The following is a 12,337-nucleotide window of genomic DNA, read 5'->3' on the forward strand; positions in this document are numbered from 1 at the left end:
ATGAATGGTTCTGTCAGGGCCAACAAAAGGCCCCCTGCGAATCTAGGTTTTTCACCCCTCACAATCAGCTCAGATCTTTTCTTCCCTTCACACCTCTGCATTGACATGCAGTGGGACATGCCAAACCAAAAAAAAAAAATAAAAGAAAGAGACGCATTAAGCTATAGGGGCGTTACTCTTCTGTTCCTATTGTGTCCGAAGTCAGTTTCTTCCAATACCCGACTGCAGCGCGAGTGTCCGTCCATGTATTGAACGGATGAATATGCTCGCTGGCCGACCGTAAACAATAGAGCCCTGTGAATGGGGTCCACTGGGTAATCGTCTTAGTGAAATCAATCGGCTATACACCGTCCAATTTTACCAATCCCCGTAGCAGAATGCGAAGGTGTCTGGCCCCATTGTCCGAGGCGTTGGGCTATTTGCTCCCTGTGCATTCATCGGGTTTCTAATAATCCCAAAACCCAAAGCCCAAGAGAGATCGAAACCTTCAAAAAGTTAAATAACACCGGAGCGAGTGCGCAGGTGGTGGACAAAAGGGACCAGGGTTGGGATGGAGAGGGTATGGAGAGGGCTACTTGTGGCTCCAAGAGGGCAAAGGGGGGACATCTTGAGCGGATCTGAGTGGTTTCAAGAGGGTTTTTGGAGGGAAACACTGCTGAATGCGCAGGACTCTTCAAACGTTTGAAGGTGGGGCAAAGTGGACCATAAACCCATGGGAATATTTAGTTGCTCCATACATGGGACCTGATGGAAGATCTCTAGCAAAAACTAACAACCCAACACACGTACACCAATACGGTACATGTACAAAATAGCGGCAGACCCACAGGGAATAACTCTTCTACATTTTCCTAGGAATATTAGACCACAAGCAAAACCAGCCAAACATAACAAGTGTCAATCATTCTGTTGAAAAGTTACCGGTATATGCACCTCAAATGTGAAATAAAGTATGAATCTAATTTAAATGTGGATGTACACGTACATGTACACTTGTTTTACAAACCTTCTTCTAATTAGAGACATGTAAAATTGTGTTCATGTACATGTACATGTACATGTATGTATACATGTAAAAAGAAACATCATGTAAGTGTACATGTAAAAGGAAATTACATGTTCATAATGTATACCTGTAATAACAAGCATTTATAGACTGCCCTTACAATTACACATGTACACATAAGGTATCACAGCGCTTAAGGGAAAATACAACATTTGCAAACATCAAAAAATAAAACTACCAAATCATTTTGAAATACCTTGCTGGACTGTTAGTGAATGACAATGTAAAGCATCCTGTAAAATGACAATGTAAAGCATCCAAGAAAAGTGGTATTTTTGTATCAATTTCCAACGCTGGTCGGCCGACAAGCGTTGGAAAAAACTGGCTTTTTTCAAATACTGGCCCCAATTGACCATCGCACTTGTTTGCAATCGATTACACACCTATGAACGGGTACAAGCCAGCTAGATTGGTTCCCTGACCTTACAATTCCCCAATGTATAAACTGCTCTGTTTCTTCTTATATGGAGTCAGGGAACCAGACTACAGGAAAACGATTGTTTTTCTTGGTTTTTATAGCATTTTCGACTCCAAAACCTCAAAAAAGTCAGTGTAACTATATTTGCTATGTATATTTCCAACCCCCCAATTCCATCCATTTCTGAAAATTACAGCAAAAGCAAATGATGTATATTCCCTTTAACAGCAAAGTAAGTTACAGAAACAAAGACTCATAATTAGTGAAAGCAGTGACTGCACATTATGTAAAAGGCATATGTACCCATGTACATGTACTTGTGCATGAAGAATGCCACTGAAACAGACATCACAGTCCAAGAACATTCGGTGCTAACAAATATTATCTGCTTCCCAAATTGATGTACATGTTCATGTACGTACAATTTACCATATACATTGTATTCAATCCACAATCGAGAAAAGGTCCATCAGAAAAAAAAGGTGATTTTTTTTCAAGTCAAAACCTGTCAACCCAAAAACCCTTCTAACTCAATGTAAAAACTTATTCCCGTCAATTGTTGCTGAACAGAAAATCCATTGGATGACTCAAAACTCTGCTTAACTCAAAATTTGAGCCTACCGTATTCCTCTGAGGTTTGAACTTATCAAGATTACTGTACATGTACATAAATGTATGTACCTTAAATTTGAATAAACCTTCCCATGCCACATACTTCACCAATTGTCAGTTTCTCCCCCCCCCCCCTCTTCCCCTCCCTCAAGACAATCTTTTTCCAACACTTCGGTTGGGATTTACACGAAATACTCGAACCGCCATCCCCATTGCCTCAAGAAACGAACAAGGAAAAAAGGAAAAAAAACACGCACACACAAACTGACTGATAAATCCACCGAAGCCTGAGAATTCCGAAAGCCAATGACCTGAGATGGCATATCCCTCCAGTCCAGGTGTTTTGCAAATTAACAAACGGCCCAGGAATGTTATTTTGTTACTTAAGGGCTTTTTTTTTTTACTTCTTTGAAACATGGGGATTGCTCACCTCTGAGTAAGCAATGCGGCAGAATATTACAGAATTTTTTGAAAAAAACAACTTTTTCACTGTGGATTTTGGGTCACTTACGGATATGAACATGGAACTGGGATTTACACAAAGTACATGTACATACATTGTATGTACCGTACATGTTACAAGGCCTACATACATGGGTGGTTATTTACAGGAAAAAAAAAAGTTTTATAATTGTATCATTCTCGGTACATATTTCTCGGTACAATATTCTGCAAAGTACATAGTATGTACATTTTTCTAAGATCTTGATTTCAATTCAAAAGTTGCTGAGTCATATTTTGAATTGTGCCTGAAATCAGCATCCAGAACACATTTTCATTCAGCCAATTGCAGCTACGCGATGTCACGCACTGAACCGCAGAATAACAGCAACCGCACGCGTGTGCGTCGTGTCAACGCTTGCGCGCACCCATTCACGGCTTCGTCCAATTACAAACCAACTACTAACAGAAATTTTCAAAAAATGTGTTACTTGACTCATCTTTGGAAATGACCTTCTTTGATTGCTTTCTTCAAAATGACAGCATGCCAGAAGGAATAATTTCACAGTGAGTTTTCACTATCTCTACACCAAGTAGATTTTTAACTATAATTCGGTTAGTTAATTTTTGGAGAGCTGCAAATGATCTACCTTTAAAGGTAAACCGTGCCCGAGAAAAGTAGACCTCTACATAAAGCACACCTGTATGCATTCACGTCCGTGTCCACCTGGCGGCAATGATACATAAAGGAAACCCAGGTCTACAACGGAAGGATGCAGAGCAGCGCAGGACTACCCCCTAGGTACATGATCATGTCAAGAGGGAGGGAGGGAGGAGGGGGGGGGGGGGGTGTGGGAGAGATGTCTGGACTAGACAATTGCCAAGTTGAAAAGGTAGAAGTTGACCACTTGAACTTATCACCTACAAGGGCAAACTACATGGGGCTATTTGCCAGTGTTAGAGTCGAGTCACTTGAGTCCGAGTCTTGATTATTTTGAAATTATGGTTTTAAAAGATATTTTTGGTAAAAAATATTGTCACTCGCGAGTCAAGAGTCATTAGCTTCAAGTCCAAGTCATGACAGTCGAGTCTGAGTCCGAGTCTTCTGCTGATGTGACTTGAGTCGAGTCTGAGCCACCCCAATGGACCGATCCAGTAAGCACCGCCCCATGGTGTACTGACCAATCACAGCCGTGATTTATGTCCGACGTGCGTGCACAGAAGTCCGACATGCGTGCACGCGCATATGATGCGTGCGGCAGGAAAATGCAGCGTGGCATTGGAGAGGAGCACGTGGTAATTTACCCACGTGCGCAGTGGGCGGGGCTTACTGGATCGGTCCATTGCAACTAGAGATGGACTTGAGTCCGAGCCCTGGACTTGAGTCCAACAACACTACTATTTGCTTCGCATAGATTCTGCTAGGCGCAGATATTTGCTTCGCTCACAGAAATTTGCAAAGGACAGATGTACGTGAACATGTGGTCAGAAGTTGAACATACGTTCCTAGCGCAGAAGTTCACTAGAACAAACATCTACTAAAAAGAGAAACTTTTGAAGCACTAAAACAATTTGTTATTTTAGGAAAAAAGGTTACCAGCCAATATGTACGGTAATGTGATGTACATGTATGCAAAGCTTAAGTGACTGGTTTGCAGCTGTTCACACAGAATATAACTATACATGTACATGTAAATGTACATGGACGTGCATTTAAAGTTCTAGTATAATCATCGTTCAAAATTGGTAACGTTTTAGAATGAAGTAACCTATTCCCTAGACCCAACAAGCACAGTACATGCACAGCTGTATACATGTACATGTACATGTACCGATCTTGAGGACATCACGCCACTATCTGTGTGCTCTAGGTGTGACTGTCCATGGCACTGGAGTGATTAGGAAGACACAAGAGAAAAAGAGATCCAATCGATTAAAAGCATCAGGCCCGCACTGGACCTTTAAAGTGATCTGACACTGTTAAGATGGGCATGTGTATGATTGGGCACAACCTGTCTGATGCATGTGTCTTTAATTAGGATCATCATTCCCAGATAATGCGAATATAACGAAAAATATCACAGCCAGTGACTGATCGGCACAGGTTTACTAGAACTGAACATCCCTAGACATTAATGACTTGCTTTGACTGATCAATAAAAAAAAATTGTCTGTCTCGTCCTATTAACGGCAAAGGGAGTGCATTTAATAACGACCGCGGGATTCGCCGCGTCACTTGTGGCTTATTATTACAGTTAATATTTCTATCTTTCGGCAAACTGATGTGAAATGGGCAGGAAACGTTGCCATTTGTCACGCGCCGGGGCCGCACCGCGGAAAAAAACTAAAGGCCCGGCCAGCGCGACTGAAGCACGGATACCGACCGCTGATTGTGGAGTGCCGATGGAGGTATTGGGTTACCGGTTCTTCTGCAGAGATATTCCCAATGCGCGGGGAAACATTATCAGTGCCAGCATCTGCCTTTAATTATTATCATCACTTGTCGGGCCAGAATGCACTCTGGGATGATTCTCAAATAGGTCAAGTGGGGAGTTCTCTTACTGATCACTCTGTAATGAATGCCGGTGTGGAGTGGTTGTCTAATTCTTGATAGACCTTTATATTTGTTTCCTTAAAAGATGATTACATAGAGTGACGTGTGCAAGCCCTTATTACAGTTGCTTATTGTTATTTAAGCTTATATTTGAGCCAGATATGAATTCAACAATGCCAGAGAAACAGAATAGATTGTGCTCTGAAAGTTACATGTATTATGGTTTATCATCTTTTTTTTTTTTTTACTTTTAACTGCTGTATCCAATGGAAAAGCAGTATACATAAACACGTGACTCATACAGATGTGCACAATGAACAGTTTTGCTTCAGCTTTTTGTATGAATGGTTTCACTGAACTTTCAATTCAGATATTTTTTTTTTCTTTCCCACCCAAAATACAAAGAAAATGTTCTTTCATGCACTGGACTTTAACTTTTTCTTGAGCTTGCACTCAAAACTGGAAATTGATCTAAGTGGGTTAATACGAAAACAAGAAATGGGCAAAGTATCAAATAACTCGACGATTAACCTACATGTTCCAAAGTTGCCAACCATATCCTTCACATAACCGGCACGGTTTCCGATAATCCTCCCAACACAAGAAACCCTTGATCAATAGCCACTTCCATTTCTGAGCCAATTATATTGTTCTCATAATCGCTTTTTTTGTTTTCCATTCAAACGCTGTGCACATGAGAAGAAAAAAAGGGGGAAAAAAAAGAACGACAGAGCTTTGAGGAAATCGGAGGGCCACGCACACACACCCCTTTGCTGTTTATTCAGCACCTTCAGTCTTGAAACACGGAAGGGTTTCGTTGGGCCCTCAAGGGGGCCAGAGAGGGTATTGTCTATCCACCTGTAGGTCTCTTGCCTTCCAAAAATATTAAAAAAAAGGGAGGGGAGAAAGTCCACTTTGAGCTTTGCTTTGCAAAGCCCTACTTGGAGGTGCAGCATTTGTGTGAGACTGACGGCCGAGGCAAAATATGTTTTCTTTGGGCGCTGGTCTTATGAAAATGTTGAGGGTGCTGGTAAAGTGCTCAACAAAAGTTGTTGTGGAAGGTGCCCAGTGGGGCCTAGGGCAGATTGGAGGTGGTGGTAGTGTGGCACTGGTGGAAATTATTTGTGTAGTAGAGGTGAGAAGAAAAAAAAAGTGTTTTGTCAAGTGTGGGAAGGGGGAAAATACATTTAGTACATTACATGTACATTTTTTTTATCACTTCATGTTCTCGACTGGGCAATTAGGTGAATAAAAAACTACTTACATGTAATCTGTTATCATGGAGTGAAAATTTGAACTTCCCACAATTTGAACAATTTCAATTTTACAGTTGAAAACATTATTTCTGTGCAAAGAAAAAAAAATACCTTGACTTCAGCTAAAGGCCGCTACACTTTACAGATAGATCTTTGTATTATAAATCTGTTAAAAATGAGACTGCAAAAAAAATTGAGACTTTTGCAATACATGTACGGTAATTCAAACCAACGCTTGAAACTTGATATTGTTCAATGTAATTTCCAACATTCACCGACTTTTCGGTGTGAAAATGTGGGCTCAGTCATCTTTAAACCTTTTTAACTCCTCCCAAGTTGCAAAATGGAGGAATTTGCAGGATTGAGGCTACATGTATATATATATGAGGCAAAAATGCGTGGCTGGTTTTGGAGGATGCACTGTGTCAAGGCCTTGTGTTGTGCTCAGCCGTGCATAAATTTAGGCCTAGATTATCCTTCAAATCCTCCGCACTGCTCCAGAATGTCACTGGCTCTGTCTCAACATATTGGCAGCGATTGCTGGAGGATTTTGCAGGATTGACGCAGTGGTCACCCCTCCAAGGACCACAATCAAGAAATAACGGAGGATTTTGCAGGATTGAGGCTGTATGCAATTTCTACATGGGGGCAGTTGGAGGATTTTGCAGGATTGAGGTTGCATCCTAGCAAAAATGCCTAGGGAGTTAGGGTTAAATTGAAATCAACAACCTCTGTCGGAAACAGATTTGAGCTAAAAATGCTTGAACAATATAGGGACAAGTAGATGTACCCGTAGAAGCACCGGTACAATATTATATGCCTGCATGTACATGTACTAGTACTGTACGTAGTACCGGTACGTCCTGTACATGTACCGGTATTTGGCTTAATACAATGTACATGAGGATGAACACAAACAGCATGAAGAAACACTTTCAGTAACAAGACTAAAAGCACCATTTTTCAACTTCAGCTAACTTATTAACTAAACTATAGGCCTACTCACCTCAACAATGCGGCAAGCACAGACATCCACCAGCAATATCGCGCAACTACATTGTAGTATTAACCAGGATATGCAGTTATAATTCGCCTCAGCAGAAAGGGGAAAAAAAATCTTCACCGACTTTGCCCCTTCTCAGAAGGCAGCCACCTGTCTTGCCAAGTTGCTGTCACTCACACCACACACACGTATACACACACACCCCCTGTCTATCCCGACTTCTCCCCAAATTGCAAGCCAGAAAAAGGGAAAAAAAATCTTGAAATCAAAAAGCTTCAATCCGAAGACCCAGTGCGGCTGCTCTTAACACTATGACCCGCTGGCCTTACTTGAGTACATTTTTTTCTCTCTCTCCATTAACGCCCTAAAACGTACACTGCATACAATCAGCGAGAGGGTACTACGCGAGGGGCAGAGATACGCTCGCTGGCCTGGGGGGCAAGTGGCAAAATAAAAATCATGCCAAACAATTTCCTGTGAGTCTGACGTTACAAGTTTGTGCGGGTAAAAGCAAAAGGGTGTGCGGGGCACTTATTCACTTCAGAAAGCCCTTTGATGATGATGCCCATGTTTTAATATCCAACTTGTTAGACATGTGTGGGCCATTTTACACTTTTATCTAGCACTCGACAAGACTCACCGAGGGCATAAATGCAACTGGTACACACATGTAACTGTAGATGCTTACACTGTATTACAAGTTACACATACATGTATGCATGGACTATCTAGACATGTACATGTACAATGTACATGTACATTTGGCAATAAAACATGTTTAATATGGATGTGGCTACAAAGTGCATGGGCCACACTGTACGGTCCATAATGGTCACTAATTTGCTAGTATTAAAATACATGTGTCAAAGCAAATTTAAGATGCAAATAATGATGTGCATTCTTAACATGGTTAACCTCTTTAGATTGTCTCTACCGGTATTATACACAATATACTATACACTATGCAGTGTGTAGTGTACTAGATTGTAGTGTAAAACAGCTTTGGCAGAAAAGTTAGGTACAGTATAAACTGCAACTTTCAAACTATTATTAATTAGCTCTAATCACCCACCCTTCACTATTCAACAGCCAATGAATTTCAAATCCTACTGAGTGCAACAAAGTCCACCAGATACACACATGTATGCATGTACATGTACATGTACATGTATGCGTGTACATGTACCGGTACATGCAGTCCATGTACAGTCTTTCTACCCAGATTGACAAATCAAGATTCATTACTAACTGTCAGTGGTCGGGTCTCGTTGAATTTGTCAAAATCAATGAAGTTTCTCACTCGCTTTAGGAAGCCGCAGACATTAGTCCACTTTGTGTGCCGATTCACAACTCCAGACTTGTTGCATGTAATGAATCACAAATGTTGCCCGCTACATTCATGCATTTGGGAGAATTTAAAAATCCATCGGATTGGGCGACACACAACGAGGAGTACCCGTCCGTCACAGGAGAGTGTCGAGGTAATTCGCCAGACACTCTTCGTGTACGGTAGGGCTTTGCCGTGCATGTATATTTAAGCAACCAGATCTGAGCAAAATGGGGCTCAGCTCGGCCCAAGATGAATCACAGACTTACTCTGTTCCTTCAAACGGCCGTCACTTCCAATTATAGCTAAAGCCACTTGGAGGGGGGAGAGGGGGACAAGAGGGGAGGGAATCGGGGTCTGGCTGATGAGATAGTGGGAGGGTTAAAGCAGGCACCGTGTCGTTTCACTAAAACGCGACCTGAACTTACGGTAAATACTGGTTGAGCTGTGTTGTTTAACAACGATACATCGTTTATGAAAGTGTACATTTGTCACTCAGCAGCATCCATCCAGGAAGTTAAAGGTTGTCGCTAATTAGAACGGATAATGCTTAATGGACTCATCTGGATCGACGGGATTCTAGTTCAGAGCAGAAATATTGCGGTTTGAGGGATTTTTTTTTTTAAAGAGGAGAGTTAAGATGGTTTGGGTATTGTATTCATTTTAGCTGACACAAAAAACACAGCACAAACAAAAATTGAATGACATTTACACATACCAGTAAATTTTAGACAAGATTTTTATGAGCTGGCGATGGATTTTTGATAGATTCCGTAAAAATCATCCATCCCAACTCCAGTGATCCTATTGAAAAAGCCATACAAAATATTGATTCGCTTTAATTAATGCCCTGTGCTACTATTTTGAAAGCGTAAAGCATTTCCGTGTGAAATCAAATTCGGAATCAGATATCATCAAAATTGTTCATGCAATCGATGGCAAAAGTCCAGACAATGAAAATACCTAAACGGAGATTATAATACAGGCCTACATGTACATATGCATTTCTTGTTCAGAGATCATAAAATTTGGTCCTTTAAAAAAAAATGCAAATCGAAGTGAAACTGCTGCTTTTTTTTTCTGGCGGTACTTTACTAAGAGGTCAATAGACCCTATCCTTGGCCTGTATATATTATTAACAACATCTATGATTGACAGTCTGCGATCAGTGTGGTACTGCGTGGGAGCTCGGTGGGCACCCTGGTAAGTAAACATCCCCCAGGCAACCATCCAGGTGTGAATTTTTAAAAAGCCCCCAAAAGGAACTTTTAATTGGCAGTTTGCCAAACATAAAAGCCCGGTAAACTTCTAGATTTCACTTCCAAGGTGTTGCCACTATTCTCTTTTTGAATATTATTTATTCATGAGAGGTTTCATTAGAAACTCTGTGCACAGGCACATGTGTGGTTCATGAACATTTCATGGCTCAACAGTCAGAATAAATCTACACGCCTCCCCCCCCCTGAAAAAGGAAGAGCAAATTAGAACGCAGAACGGACTCCAGATACTTATTCTAATCAAATGTTTGCTCATGTTGTAGATGTTTACATGGCCAGGAACTAACATACTCCATCAAATTTTACATGTGTATCTTCAGAGCGGGGAGCCAATTACAAGAACCATGCTGCGAAAACCGCACTGGTGGGGCCCAGCGAGAAAGACAAACAGTATCTTAGGGTTATAATTCCCGGTCAATACACTTACTCCAGAAACTGGTTTATACAGCAGCAAATAAATAAATACTGTTGAATATTTTGTTGGATTGAACTAGATGTTTAATGATACCAGCAACTTTTCTACATTTGGGCTACAAAAAATTCATGGGGTTAGGGTTAGGAACATAAATCATCGGTGACAACGAAGAGACAATCAACCTGTCTGGTCAAGGTTGACAGATTATAAAAGAGATACACTTGTCATGTCTGTGCTCTTAAACAATTTGGATTTCTTTTCTCCTAACGAACCTCAACTTGTTGTTAACCCTAACCTTCCTCAATCCTCCAAAATCCTCCAGGCGGTTTTTCGAGGCTTTTGGGGATTGAGACTGAATGGCAAAGAGTGTCGGTTCATTTTGGAGGATGCATTGTTAACCCTAACTCCCTTGGCCTTTTTGCTAGGATGTAGCCTCAATCCTGCAAATCCTCCTCCAATTGGTCTCATGGAAAAATAGCATATAGCCTCAATCCTGCAAATTCCTCCGGTATTTCTTGAATATGGTCCATGGAGGGGTGACCACTGCCTGAATCCTGCAAAATCCTCTGGCTATGACTGTCAATATAAGCTGAGGCAGAGGCAGTGACATCCTGGAGCAATGCGGAGGATTTCAAGTATAATCAAGGACTAAAATTTATGCACGGCTGAGCATAAACAACACAAGGTCCGGCCCAAGACCTTGACACAGAGCGTACTCCGAAATCAGCAACGCACTTTTGCCATGTAACCTCAATCCTGCAAATTCCTCCAATTTGCAAAAAGGATTTTGGAGGATTTGGGATGGTTAGGGTTAATGTTCAGCCATGCATAATTGAGCCCAGCATTATGCTCGATATCATCCGCACTGCTTCTGAATGTCATCGGCACTGCCTCAACCCATTAACAGTGAATGTCGGAGGATTTTAAAGGATTGAAGCAATGGTCATCCGCCACTGCAAAAATTCAAGAAATAACGGATGACTTTGGAGGATTGAGGCTGAATCCAATTTTCACATGATGGCAATTGGAAGATTTTGAAGGATTGAGGATGGTTCCTAGCAAAAGGGCCTAGGGGGTTAGGGTTAATGGGAAAAAAACTATGTTTCTTTTCAATTTTGGGTGTCTGCAACCCGCTGAAAAAGGGCTTTTGGGTTGCTTTTGCGCGCGCACATCCATCCTGTGAGTAGACTAGTTTCCAGTCTCTACATTATCAATTCTGATAGGAGGCAGAAACCAGTCTACCCTGTGAGAACTGAATTATTCTTGGGTGCAAATAATTGTAAATAGAAAAGTAATTATTCATGGACCGATTATTTTTCCTGCGATGTCTCATTCACAAATGGCTAAGGCTAACTATTAAGCTATTTTCAGGGTGTAGCTTGCAATTAACATGTTTAACTACGGTAAACTGAGGATAACATTTTACAATGTTCAGTGTCTTTCGAATTCAAATTAGAATAAAAAAAGCTTGAGACAATCACAACAAATCTTCTAAACATCAGATACATTTACATATACATTAACAAGAAGAACCTGATTAGCCTATTTCTAATTGTGGTTTAAAAACTGATTTGAAATAAACAACTTAAAGTTTTGAACACAACATACAGGTACGGGTGTCCCGGTTTATAGAATATTGTTCTTGTTACGGGGAAAAAAAAAAAATCTGCAGCATCCTCTGCATGTAATAATTATGTTAAAAAGTGACAGATATTCTCTACTGTGAGAAGTCCTTCGGTAACTCATATTCAGGAGTGGGAGAAACGTCTCAAGAGTCTGACCTGTTGTCATAGAAACTGGCCAAAAAACGCCACAGGTAAATTGTGCAAGGTGTCTTTCAGAGTTTTCATGATTGGGGGGGGGGGGTGAGGAAACAGCATCTTGAGTACCGTAGCCAGGTACACGTAGAACATCATACAGTGGTCAAAAATGTACACTAATGTTTGATGGGGCCATGGAGGAGTTTTT

This window comes from Patiria miniata, unplaced genomic scaffold (genome assembly GCF_015706575.1).
Source record: "Patiria miniata isolate m_02_andy unplaced genomic scaffold, ASM1570657v1 HiC_scaffold_5, whole genome shotgun sequence".
Lineage (NCBI taxonomy): Eukaryota > Metazoa > Echinodermata > Asteroidea > Valvatida > Asterinidae > Patiria > Patiria miniata.